The following is a 13167-nucleotide window of genomic DNA, read 5'->3' on the forward strand; positions in this document are numbered from 1 at the left end:
GCTAATTGTTCTTTGCTACAGGCTTTGGTCTTCATAACAGAGTCAGAAGAAAAGCCTACCCACTTTATTATCTACCATGATTTCCACTGAAATCTTTTGCAAAGTGTATGTTTTCATTACTCTAGCCTCACGAGATGCTCTCTGTAAAAACAATTTCACACACAGTTAAATAAGTTAGGGAAAGACTACAAATTAGGGCACTCCTCGGATATTCACAACAGATATTAGCATAGTAAAACCTGTGAAGTCCTACAGTGAAGAAACTGATATAATTTCACTTCTCTCATTAACATTCCAAACTACCTGACCACAAACCCGGACCACCTCTTCACATCCATGCCCACCTCTTAACATCCTGTGCAATGGAATATCCTTTGGAAAGGATGCAGTAGAGGTAGGGGACATCCAATAAAGCCGAGGTATTTTCTGACCCTCAGCTTTAATAAATCAATATCACTCTTCAGTTGCATGCAATTACAGAAAGATGAATTTGTTCTAAAAGTATACATTCTTCACACTTACTATATTACACTAAGGTGCTCATCACTGAATATAAGAGATCTGTCAACACAGTAACTGCCCTTAGGAGCTTCTAGTATTCTTGGAAAGAAGAGATCCATCTCCTTAAGGGAAGTTGCACAGAAAGGCCACATGTGATTATGTAAAAATTAGTGGGGCAGAAATAAGCACTAAGATGAGTTGAAAGGGGGAGGGCACTAAATGCACATTATCTACTTTTAGAGACAATGGCAAAACACACACACCCTTTGTTCCCTGTTGCCTGTCATGTTTTTCTTCCTTTCCCAGAGACACTTGGAATACAAAATGTGTTATTTGTTCTGTGCCCACAGCTTTGGCAGGTTGGGATCCCTACATTGTTAAGCCAAAAGACATTCAATATTACAGTTTATTGTCAGAAAGCCATAGACTGTAGAGCCAGGATGGAAGGAAACTCTTACCTTCGTCTAAGCTACCAGGATCCCTTGACTGGTCCCCAAAGGTCCCTTGCTTCTATCCCAGCTCCCTAACACACAGTTCCCCAGGCAGCAGCCAGAATGGTTCTTTTCAAATGTAAATTTGACCAGGTCTTTTTACGGTGGCTTCCTATCACACTTAGAATAAAATCCAAATTCTTTACCACAGGCTACAAAATCCTGTAGTGATTTGCTAGGCTACCTCTCCCCCACGCCTGCTCCACCCTCCCAGCTCACAGAGTTCCAGCCCCACTGGGTGTCTCCACACTCCTCCCTCCTCACAGCCTGTGCACTTGCTACTCCCTTCCCCCATGGCATTGCCACTCACTGCATCAGGTCTCTGCTCCTCTGCTGTCCCCACAGGGAGGCCTTTTCCAGACTCCGCCTACCCTATATCTAAAATAGCAGTCTCATCTCCCATCCTACCCTCACTGCACTCTCCCATCCCTCAGCCCTTTACTGTTCTTCCATAGGCTTATTGCTACTTTAAAATATTTATATAATACTTGTCTAACTCTGTGAGGACAGGTGCATTATTCTGCAGCTCTGTTTCCGCTGGACATTCTGGGCATTCCATAAGTGTTTGTTGAATGACTCAGTCAATCAGTGAATGACTTAGAGATAAAACTTACAGTAGAATAAACATGTACAGAAAAATTGAATATATGTCAGAAAATCACTGAATGAATGAGAAAATATACACCGTTCTCACCAATGTCCTGTAGGTAACCAACCTTGGTGGCAGTATATACATTTTGAGAACTTGTTCTGGAGGGTCTGGCCCTCGATGCTGGATGGCCTCACACACGTCACTCAACCTCTGTGTGTCTCAGTCTCTTCACTATAACCCTGCCTTGTAGGGTTAGTGCGAGGATTAAAGGAGATAATATATATGACCGCCCATAGGCCGAGTGCCTTCCATGATGGGTGCTAATTATTACTAATTCCTTAAAACTCTTTTATAGAATTTTTAAAAATAGAAACATTCCCTTTACCAGTTCTAAATGGAGGTCCTTTGGTCTGTAACCACATGAAAAGGATAAGCAACTATTCATGAAACACATGGAAGTACCAAGCAAAGAATTTTTTTAGATAATTATTTTGAACTATCTAGATTTAAAAAAAAAACCCTCAGCATTCTGTGGATATGAATACATGGTATATTACCTTTCCACTAATGTTATTTACTTCTTGGAGACTTCTTAGCTTTCCAACAGAGAGCTATATACTAAAGGGTTTGGGTTTTTTTTTAAGTAACTATGATTCTGAAATAGTTTAAGACTCTGAAGAGGTTGCAAAAATAGTACACTTTCTATATAACCTTTATCCAAATGTCACCAGTGATTATCTCGTGCATAACCATGGTATAGTCTCAAAGGTAAGGAATTATCATGGTGCAATTCCATTAACTCAGATGTAGGCCTTATTTGAATTTATATGAAAAAATTTTTAATCTTAGGGTTAGAAGCTAATTAGCTAGTATCTTGGCTCCATTAATCAGGCAAATGAGGCACACATGTTAGGGTGTAAAACCTGTAAGTTGCCCCATTCCCCTCATTTTCAAAGAATCTTAAAATTCAAAAAGTCATTAGTACCCACCTAACTAGAAGTCTGGTTTACCTGTTTTGTAGAAGCAAATCACAAAGCCCTGCATGGTCACAAGACTCTCTGATTTTAATTTCTAAGCTCAAAGCCTTTCTTTCCTTAAAACATGAATTCCTCCTTTTCTTCCGGTTCTGGATATTGCTTTGCATTAGGACTGGAGGGAATAGAAAGCTGAGGGTAGGCCCAGCATTGGAGCAGCACTTCAACTCCAGTTAGCTGAATATGTGGACAGAGCCGACTGGGAGATTCCAACGTGGCTAGAGGGAGGCCATCCCTCGTGCTCAGCGAGGGCCTGCATCCCTGTGGGATGCAATGTTACACGTACTACCTTAGTCAACCTGTCACACACAAGGTACATGTCCCCCCTGTCTTTCACCCAAACCACAGTCGCCTTGCCCAGCAGCCTCTTACCTACCACCTTTGGAGAACAAGGATGCAATAGAGCAAGGAGTCATTTCCCAGCTCTGAATGTGAACAAATTTAGCCTCATGTTAAATCAGTCAATTTGATGGGGCAGAAAGTGACACGAACATGTCTTTAAAGGAGGAAACAAACCTAAAGTACAAACATGAAATCAGCTATAGTGAGGCACTGACACTTTTTGGGTTTGTGTTGTTAACTAGATGCATTCTGCCTTTCTTTTTTTGTGTGGTCCCATCCGGCAGGCAGTCCACTCAAATTAATGAAATGTGGCTTTAAATATAGCAGGTTTGAGATGACTCACTCTTTGTAATTAGAGTGTCTTGGGACCGAGAACATAGCTTTTCATTTTGGGTGTACTCTGGTTGAATTTCTGGTTCTTTATAAAATTTACCCCAAGTGTAATAATCTTGTTCTGGAGAATACAATAGACTGAGCATGGCAAAATGTCAAGGTATGGCCTTCTTTTGCATGGAGTAGAGAAAGCACAGAATTTGGAACCAGAGGGCGAGAGTTTAAACCCTACCTCCATGGTTTATCAAACGTGTTACCTTGGGCAATTTTAACCCTCAGTTTCCTCATCTGTAGAATGGGTAATATAATAATTACTACTTATAGGATTTGGAGAATCAAATAATATTATAAATGTGAAAGTCCTTTACAAATGAAAGAGTTCTACAGATACACATTATCATTGTTATATCATTTGGAAGGAATGAATACAGAGTCAAAAATTCCATTTAAATCCACTGAAACATTTTTATACCAGAACTTCAAATTCCATCCTAATGAAATAATTTAACAGAGAAGTTTTGTCTTTTCTTTACCCTTCTTTTCTTCTTTTTTTGGCTGGAGAATGGAAAAAATGTATAGAGAAGGAACGGAAGGCATTTTTCTTTATAAAGTTTTTAATAAAGAAATCTTCATAGTTTTTCTTCATAAAAAGTTCATGAAGTCTGTAGTGTTATTTTTCTCCTCCTGAATATTCTTTACAAAACCATTCTCTGGGTCTTGCCCTTGTGGAAAATCTAGAGGAAAACCTAAAGCCAGTCTGCAAGAGAGTTTTCATAAGTCTTCATGGTAATGAGAAAAATAACCACAACTTGGTGAGCTAAATTAATTAAATTTACGTGACTGTCATTTATCCTGAGATTATGTCCTTCCTACATTATTTAGTGTAAAAATCCCCTTTCTCTTGTGAAGTGATGGTGATGGTGGATGGCAACTGTTTTGTTTGTTTTCAATGTCCTTACTCTGCAAAATAAAAAGTTGGCTACCCTATGTCAGGCCCCAATTATTTTTTGAAATTGGATTGGCCCTTGACATGCCAGTCTCTGGGAACCCTTGGCTTAGAAGGTTAATTGGAGATGGCAGGGATGGCGGTGGGGAAGCCAGTTCAGCTGCCTGTGTTTTGCTCCCTTCCCCAGAGTCCGCGGGGCCCACTGCCCCACATCCGGGCTGTCGCCAGTCCCTGGCTGTGTATCTGCACCCCAGCCCTCCTGGCTCCTCATCCACGTCCGCTTTGCTCTCCCAGCCTCTCCTAGCTGGCGTCATCCTTCCAGACACAGCTCCCTAAGTTTGCCATGTGCAGTGACCCTGTGTCGACCCCGAGCCATGATACAAACTATGGGATTGTAATGAATCTCTAATTGCCCGCAGGACCTCCAGGAGTCGTCAGCTCCGCTGCACAGCGCGGTTCCGCACCGATGTGGTCATCACCAGGCATTCAGCGTGCAGCCAAACGCCGTGCCCGGAAGCTGGGAGCCCCCACAGTCCCTGCCAAATGAGGCTGGCTCTGCAGGCTTCTGGGAACGAGAGGATGATTTCCCCCCTTGTGCTGAATCAGAGAGGGCGTTTGTACACGAATCATTCAGCTCTGCGCGGGGACCTTGCCCCGACGTCTTTCTCGCAGTGGGTCTGGCTGAGCGCGTGCTCAGGGACGCACCGGTGCGGGGCACGCGGCGGAGTCTGCCCTTGGCAGGAGGAGCAGTCAGCATTTTTAATTTCCTGTGAGAATTCTGAATTTCGTATTTTATCAGGCCAAAGGGGGATATGGTAGCTTGTCTAGATTTGGTGAAATGACAAGCAGTAGTTCCTGATTTTACAGCAGAGAATGTCATATCTCATGCACTGTTGACGGGAAGGTAAATTAGTGCAGCCATTCTGGAAAACAATAAGGGAGCTCCTTAAAAAATTAAAAGGAGAGAAAAGGAGTGGGAAATATCAGAGAGGGAGACAGAACATGAGAGACTCCTAACTCTGGGAAACGAACTAGGGGTGGTGGAAGGGGAGGTGGGCGGGGGTGGGGGTGACTGGGTGACGGGCACTGAGGGGGGCACTTGGCAGGATGGGCACTGGGTGTTATGCTATATGTTGGCAAATTGAACTCCAATTAAAAAAAAAAAAAGAAGCACACAAAAAAGTTAAGAGTAGAACTCACATGATCCAGCAATTCTACTTCTAGGTTTTTATCCAAAGAGAAACAAAACACTAATTCGGAAAGACATATGCACCCCCATGTTCATCACAGTGTTAGTAGCCAAGACATGGACGCAGCCCAAATATCCATTGATAGTTGAAAGGATAAAGAAGATGCGGTGTGTATATACAATGGAATATTACTAAGCCATCAGAAAGAATGAAATCTTGTCATTTGTGACAACATGGCCTTGAGGGTATAATGCTAATTGAAGTAAGTCAATCAGAGAAAGACAAATACTGTATGATTTCACTGATATGTGGATTCTATAAAGCAAAACAAACAAGCAAAGGAGAATAGAAATAGATTCATAACTGTAGGGAACAAATTGATGATTGCCAGAGGGGAAAGGGAGGGAATGGATAAATAAGTAGAGGAGATTAAGAGGTATAATCTTCCTGTTATAAAGTAAATAAGACATGGGGATATAACGTACAGCATAAGACACTCGAGAATGTGATCTACTAATTCAAGAAATAAATTCAATTCAAATATCCCTGGCCCCAATATTAAATATTCTTTTCAATATTTAAATATCCTCTTACCTGTGGTAGGTGCTGGGGAAATAAAGAATAAGAAGTCCCGCCCTCAAAGAACTCAGAGAGCACTATTATTGTCGTTCCTATTTTTTACTTATACTATATTGTGTTAAAAGTTGTATTTATAAAGTACCATATTCAAATTGTTAGAGTAGATTACTAATATTTCTCTGGCTTTCTAAATGCAAGGCTTGTCATAGTATGAATGATGATGTCGCCATTGTTCAACCTGTGTGGGTGGAAGATGTTTATTGCCACTTGATATACAGATTATGCCCAAACAGTGTGAAATTTTTTTCCCAAGGAATAAATGTATATGTTAAGTGGTTGTGTCTTAAAACAGAAATGAATGAGCCATAGGGAATGGTCATATACTGTGTTTCTGAAGCCAGCCTCTTGTTCCTAGCTTCAGTGATTTTTTTTTCTGTCTATGGGTGTCTAGCAGTCCAATTAATTCCTCAAATTAGCAGATAATGTGTACTTCTGTCGTACAACAAAGATTGGTAAAGATAATAATACTCACTCAGTTCTGGAGACTTACAGACTTCCTACCTCTGAGAATAGATAATAGAAAGTAACTTGCTTCTTAGTGAGCAATTTTATAATTAAAATACACAGTTCCTAAACTCAGAGTTTCTGAATTATGTCACCTCTCACCTGTAAACTAGAGGAGGTTTGAGCTGGAAGGGAATTCAGAGATGAGCTGACACCCTCATTTTACGGATGAAGAAAATCCCGCACGGAGAAGTGACTCCCAAGACACATTGGTGTACAGGGTTCTTAATGGGATGTAAGCACATTCTACTTGATGTTAGGAGTTTGCCCTATTTTGGAAGGGTTTCTGCTGCTGTGGTACTTCTTATATGTCTCTGCAAAGTTGATAAATCTTATCTATCAAAAGGAGAGCCATTTTCTAGGAAGTCTATTAACTTTTTGGAAATATGGGTCCAAACATAATTTAAGGTATGTCTGCCTGGACTGAATAGAATACAGGGTTCCTAAGACCTCTTGAGCATTATAATTAATAATAAGAGCTACCACTACTGAGTGACTTTATATATCCTGTGTCATACGTAGCATCTTCACAATCCAGAATGTGTCATACACCCATTTTGCGAACCAGAAGAAAAGTAATGTGCCAACAATCAGAGCTCGTGAGTAAAAGCAGAATCCTCCTGCCTCCATATCGTGGGCTCCCCCTCAACACGAACCCAAGGGCCAAAGTGAGCTGGAGGAGAGTGGTCTTAACTCAATTTTGGTTTTTTTTTCTTTTCTTTTTTTTTTTTAACTCCATTTTCAAAGCATCAAAAAATGTTTGTGTCATGAATTTAAGGTTGGAAAGAAGCTTAGACAAAACATCCTTAATTTATGTCTCTCCCAGCAATTATGTGTCTACCCTGGACTCTGGTTCCCTCTGCCTCGCCACAGACACTGAGTCAAAGAAGATGCCTCTTCAAGCTGAAGGAGGACAGAGGACACCAGGGACCCCTCCCATCCCACTTCCAGATCAGTCTGAAAGGAGAGCAGTCTAAGCACAGAGCAGAGGTATCTCTTAGGCAAGCATTTGCCTGTGGTGATATTCTCTGGCCTCCTGTCATGGTGTTTCTCTTTGGCAGTTGCAACCTAACTTCAAAAAGTACCTATTAAAATGCACACTCAGGGCAAAGAGTCAGAGAGGAGAAGCTGTTCCATTCTTAGTTCCTGGAGTGCTCCACCTGCTGCTGAAGAAAACAGACAATGGGCCTTCCTACAACTTTGCTGTGGGGGCGGGGGGGGGGGAGAACACACTGTGTTGTTCCAGAAGTCAGGTAACTGTCTAAAGCAAGGCAGTGGGAGGAGTGAGCCAGTGGAATTGATGCGAGTCCATCTGACTCAGTGACACAGTTACATGGGGAGCTTGATAAGGCTTATTGGGGTCTCCCCTGTGTGGTCCGGTACCTTGTCCTCATCCCCAAAAAGCTTGTAAAGGAGAAATGGACAGGTTTCCATATGTATCGGGGGTTTCTTTAGGATACTAAGTACAGCAGTGATCACCAAAACGTGCCTAACATTTGTACGCACACACGGTTTTGCACATAATGCAACGCAGTGGTGTGCTTCAGATTCTGATCTCGGGAGCCCATTACCCACACTGGATTCCCAGCTCCAGAATCCATTACCCACACTGGATTCCCAGCTCCATCACTTCCAACCTTATGACTGTGGGTATATTCCTGAACCCCTTGGGACTATCTCCATTTTTCCTGTAAAATTGGGATGATAAAAACACCTCTTTCATGGAGTAACTGTGAGCATTAAATGAATTGATACCTGTAAAACACTTTGGAAGGTGCAAGGTATGTGGTAAGCGTGCAATAAATGTTGTTCTTATGGTTTTGTGTCTCGTTTGTTTTAAATAGTTCTTCAACAAAGTTAGTATATGATGAAGCAGGACTTGAACAGAGGGAAGACAGACATTTTGCACTGAATGCTTTTACTTTTTTTTTTTTTTTTTTATGCCCCTCTGCCATCTTCTATTTCCTGGTGTTAGTCTGGGTTTCAGTATGGAACCTAGGCTGCACAGCTGTGAGACCATCACTGCGGTGGTGACTCCCTCGTTAACTCCAGGATTCAAGAGTTAAACGTCAACTGAGTTTTGGAGGAGCCATTGGTCACAGTATGGCTGTAAAATTAGAAGGAATTACTTTTAGCATCATTCCTGCCATTTGATATTTGCAGTGTTTTGTAATCTTCCGGTTACCCTCCACCCATCTGCTGGGACCTAGACAGATGGCAAGCCTCGCTTCCACTTAACATTTCTCCCAAATTAAAGGAGTAACTCAGAGTCAATGATGAAAACAGAACTCAAAAGAGCTTTTCACTTTTTTTCTTGACTCCATTTCTGTGATAGTAACTCCAATAGTTGGTTTGATCTTTAAAAAACAGACAGAAATGAGAGAATAATTATAATAATTATTGCAAATATTAGAGTGCTTACCATGTAGTAGATATTATTCTAAGTTTTATGTATGGACTAACAATAATCCTATGATGTAAATACTCCTCTTTCTTTTATTTTACTAATGAGGAAAACAAGAAATGCAGAGAATAAATATTTTGTCCCAAAAATCATGGCTGCTGAGTGGTAGAGAACTCACCCTGTCAGTCTCACTCTAGAACTCTGATCTTCACCACCACCATGCTATCAGTGGAATCCTATCTGACTCAGGGCCTAGTGAACTCATTCATACCTTCCAGCACCCTCTTTTTTTATATGAGAAAAAAGCTAATGAAGTTTTTCATGAATACATGTACAAATATACAAAATAAAGTGTAGGTTACCAAAATAAGGTGGTTTTCTGAGAAGCTCCCATCCACTACCTTCATAAATTTACAACTGTGTCAAGTCTCCCTTATAAGGTCAGGAACCTGATTTTCCCAGCACAGTAAACAGAAAACCATTCCTGAAGAGTGAACTCAAATTAACTACATTTTAAAGGACTAGAGGGAAAATCAAAATGTCAAAATATTAATCTATTCTAACATTAACAAACACTTACTGAATGCTTAGGTGCTCATAGTACAACTCTATGATGATTCTTTTTTTTTAAGATTTATTTATTTTATAGACAGAAAGAGAAAGAGAACAGATTTAGGGGGAGGAGTAGAAGGAAAAACACTCAAGCAGACTCCTTGCTGAGGTCAGATCCCAACATTGGTCTTGATTCCACAACCCTGATATCATGACCTGAGCTGAAACCAAGAGTTGGATGCTTAACCTACTGAGCCACCCAGGTGCCCCAATGGTATGGTGAGTCTAAGGGCTTCATATAAAATCTCTGTCCTCATAAATTTTATGTTCCAAATGGGAGAAAGAGATAAAGGCAATAAAAAACATGTAAATATATAGATCAATCATATAAAAACAGTTAGTAGTAAGTGCTATGAAGGAAAAATTAAGCAGGAAAAAACCAGAGGTTTAAGAGATGCTGCTTTAAATTGAGTGGTCAGTTAAGAACTATTTGAGTCAGTGATATTTGAACAGGAACTTGAATAAGTAAGAAAACAAGCCAAGTGGACATGAGACAAGTGTTCAGACAGGGGGAAAGCCCTGCAGTGGAAACATTCTCGATATGTTTGAGAAACAGATAGTAGACCAATATTATTGGAGTTCAAAGGGTGAAGAAGAGAATGTTAGGATGATCTGGGAAAGGCAGTCAGGGACCAGATCACTAAGAGTCCTCTAAGTTTTAGGACATGATAAGGAATTTTGGATCTTCTCCTAATGTAATAAAAGCTATTAAAGGATTTTTAACAGAAGAGTATTGTGCTCAGATTTGTATTTTAAAAGGAGCACTCCAGCTGGAACATGGAGAATTGACTAAGGGGGGCACAGTGCCAATGGGGAAGCAGGATAGGTATATATTGCAGGGTCAGGTAAGAGATGATGGTAACTTGGAGCAGGGCAGAAAATGGCAAAAAAAGGTAAGAAACAGCAGGATTTGGAATGTGTTTAGAAAGATATACTCAAAGCTTGAGATCTGATCAATAGATGAATGAAGATCCATATTTGGATAGGAGAAGGCAATCAAGATTTTGCTTTTGGATATGATGAGTTTAGTGTACCTATCGGAAGTCAGAAGGCAGATTTTGAGTAGGCAGTTGGATAAATAGTTGATAGTCTAAAATCAATAGGTAATAAATTAGAACTGAAGTCATCGGCATGTAGGTGGTTGTTAAAGCCACCGGATTGAATTCAATTCCTCAGGATGGTGGTTACAGATAGAAAAGAGAAAGGACTTCAAGACTGAAGCCTGAGGCAACTCCCATTTGGAAGCAGAAATAAGGAGAATCTAGCAAAGGAGAGAAGGAAAAGCAACCAATGAAACAGAAAAACCAGTGGCACATGTTCCTGAAACCAAAATAAAAAAATGTTTCAAGATGGTGGGAGAACCAGTTATTTGAAAAGTCTTCTGAGGAGGAGTGTTCATTCTCTAAATCTAAAGACTATTGGATTTGGCAACATGGAGGATATTTGTGACTTTAGCAAGAAAGGATTCAGTGGAATGGTGGAAAAGATAGCTTAGCTGGGGTAGTGGTGTTTCCTCATCTGTTTCCTCAGTATGGTGAGGAAACAGATGAGGAAAGAATGAAGCTAGTAGACAATACCATCCAATCCACTTAGTCAAGTCTTACTGGCCTGGAAATCTCTTCTTTGAGCCGTTGTGTGCTGATTTTGAGGTTTAACTTCCAAAGGCAATTTTATTTCTCCTATTTTCAGGTTCCTTGAAGGCACTGTGATATATCCTTTAGAAACCAACTGCTTTAAAATTTCCTTTAACCTTGTTAGTCTAAAAGACGTAAAATGTCAAATAAAAATGTATAAGAATAAAGAATCACTGTGGCTGAAGAAAGATCAGGAAAAAGAAGAAGCAGAATTATGAATTATCTGAAAGAACCATAATTTAATTCTTCTGGGTTAAAAAATTTCATGATGAGAAATGCTCCTCTGAGTTATGTAAATTCATATGAAATCTAGTGCCCCATACTCAGTATGTATTCACTGATATTGGTAGTAATTAATGACCATGATGATGATGGTGATTGTAATTCTTTGAAAATAATTAATTCTTTAGAGCAAATAAAGATGAAATATGTTAATATGAACATGCAAGGTTTTATCTAAAAATGATTAATTTTCTATACAAATCTTAGGAAAAAAACACGTAGACCCTACCTGAGCAAATAGACTGTTAAATCTTACAAGGAAAAGTGCCAGACTCTACTGATAAATGAATTGCCTCAAGATATACTTTCTATGTCCCCCTTTGTGACACCAATGACCACAATTGGTTGGTCTTAAAATCACATTGGGTCTAGTTAGCTTTGAAGTGTCTTGCCAATGCACACTATGGATGTGAGGTTTTGAAATATTTTTAAAGGTCTGATTTTTCATCATATAATTGTTAAATAATGTATAATATCTTTGAAGAACTTGTAAAGTAGGTTAATTGTTGTTCATAAATTGGAACTGACAACTCAAAGTCTTAGGAATGCTTACAACAGTAATGTGTAGTGGCTATCCCAGAGACAATGGCATATATCATCAAATTCTATTTTATTTTCCTCCTCCCTTGGTGCCCAGAAAACTACACTTTTCAATCCACTTAAGGATAAGTGATTTGTGTGCCCAATGAGGGTCTATGAAATGTGTGCAGAAGTGATGTGAGTCACTGCCTCAGCAGTGAAATGCCCCATGTGCCTTCTATCTTCCATTATTTTGCTTTAGCAAATGCCAAAGTCGTAAGCCAAGATGGTGGAAACTATATCAGCTTGGGTCCCTAGGTGATTCCATAGAGCAGAGCTCTGCACCAACTTACTCAAAATAGGTAGCATAAAGTAAGAAATAATATGTAAGGAATTTAGAGTTAATTTATTATTGCGACATCATTTAACCTAAGCTAAGAGTACACACAAAGTGAGATTTCATAACTCAATTTTATTAAGATAGAGAGGAAGGGAGTTTTTAAAACTTGGACAGGGACAGGGACCTAGGACCTCTACCACATGAGAATTTATATTAAAGGCCTCTATACAAAGATGAGACAGCATAAAGGTGGCTGACTCTTCTGTCAATAAACTAATATATATATATATATATATATATATATATATATATATATATATCCCCTACAGAAAGAAATGTTGAGATACATGACTCTAGGAGGAACAGACAACAAAAAGAAAATAGTACCTTCTGGATATTCCTGCCCACCTCAAGCAGCTCTCATTTGGGGCAGGAATTTTTACTACTGTATAGCCACATAAAATTTCCCAGCTGAAAAATTCAGTGAAAGGGTTCCTGAGTTGATATTACTGCAGACACCTGGCAGAAACAGAAGTGAATCTTTTCTGATGGAGCCAAAGTAAAGGTCTTAAAGAATTTTATCAGGTAAAGTGAAAAACACAAGTGCATAAAGAAAAGAAGCTTCCATTGATGAGAGTCAACAGATTTTGAATTATCAAGAAAAGAGATGATAATCTACCTGAAATAATAGAATGCATACTTTTAGGCAGACATGGAATATTTTTAAAAATTGCCTGTTTTCCAATCTAGACTATAAGCAATACTCAACATATTTTAAAATCCATATTATATAAAATACACAAA

At 39.6% G+C, this 13167-nt stretch overlaps 2 long non-coding RNA genes across 2 annotated transcripts in view; one reads left to right on the forward strand and one right to left on the reverse strand.

Moving 5' to 3' along the window:
• The window catches only part of LOC112662768 (uncharacterized), a 64143-nt gene extending 63081 nt beyond the window's left edge, over positions 1 to 1062 (reverse strand). The window contains exon 1 of the long non-coding RNA XR_003138811.3: positions 960 to 1062. This is a non-coding gene — a long non-coding RNA (uncharacterized LOC112662768). The remainder of the gene's footprint in view (positions 1 to 959) is intronic.
• The window catches only part of LOC112662715 (uncharacterized), a 630650-nt gene that overhangs the window by 353003 nt on the left and 264480 nt on the right, over positions 1 to 13167 (forward strand). The window lies entirely within an intron of this gene.

Source organism: Canis lupus, chromosome 34 (assembly GCF_003254725.2).
Source record: "Canis lupus dingo isolate Sandy chromosome 34, ASM325472v2, whole genome shotgun sequence".
NCBI classification, from domain to species: Eukaryota; Metazoa; Chordata; class Mammalia; order Carnivora; family Canidae; genus Canis; species Canis lupus.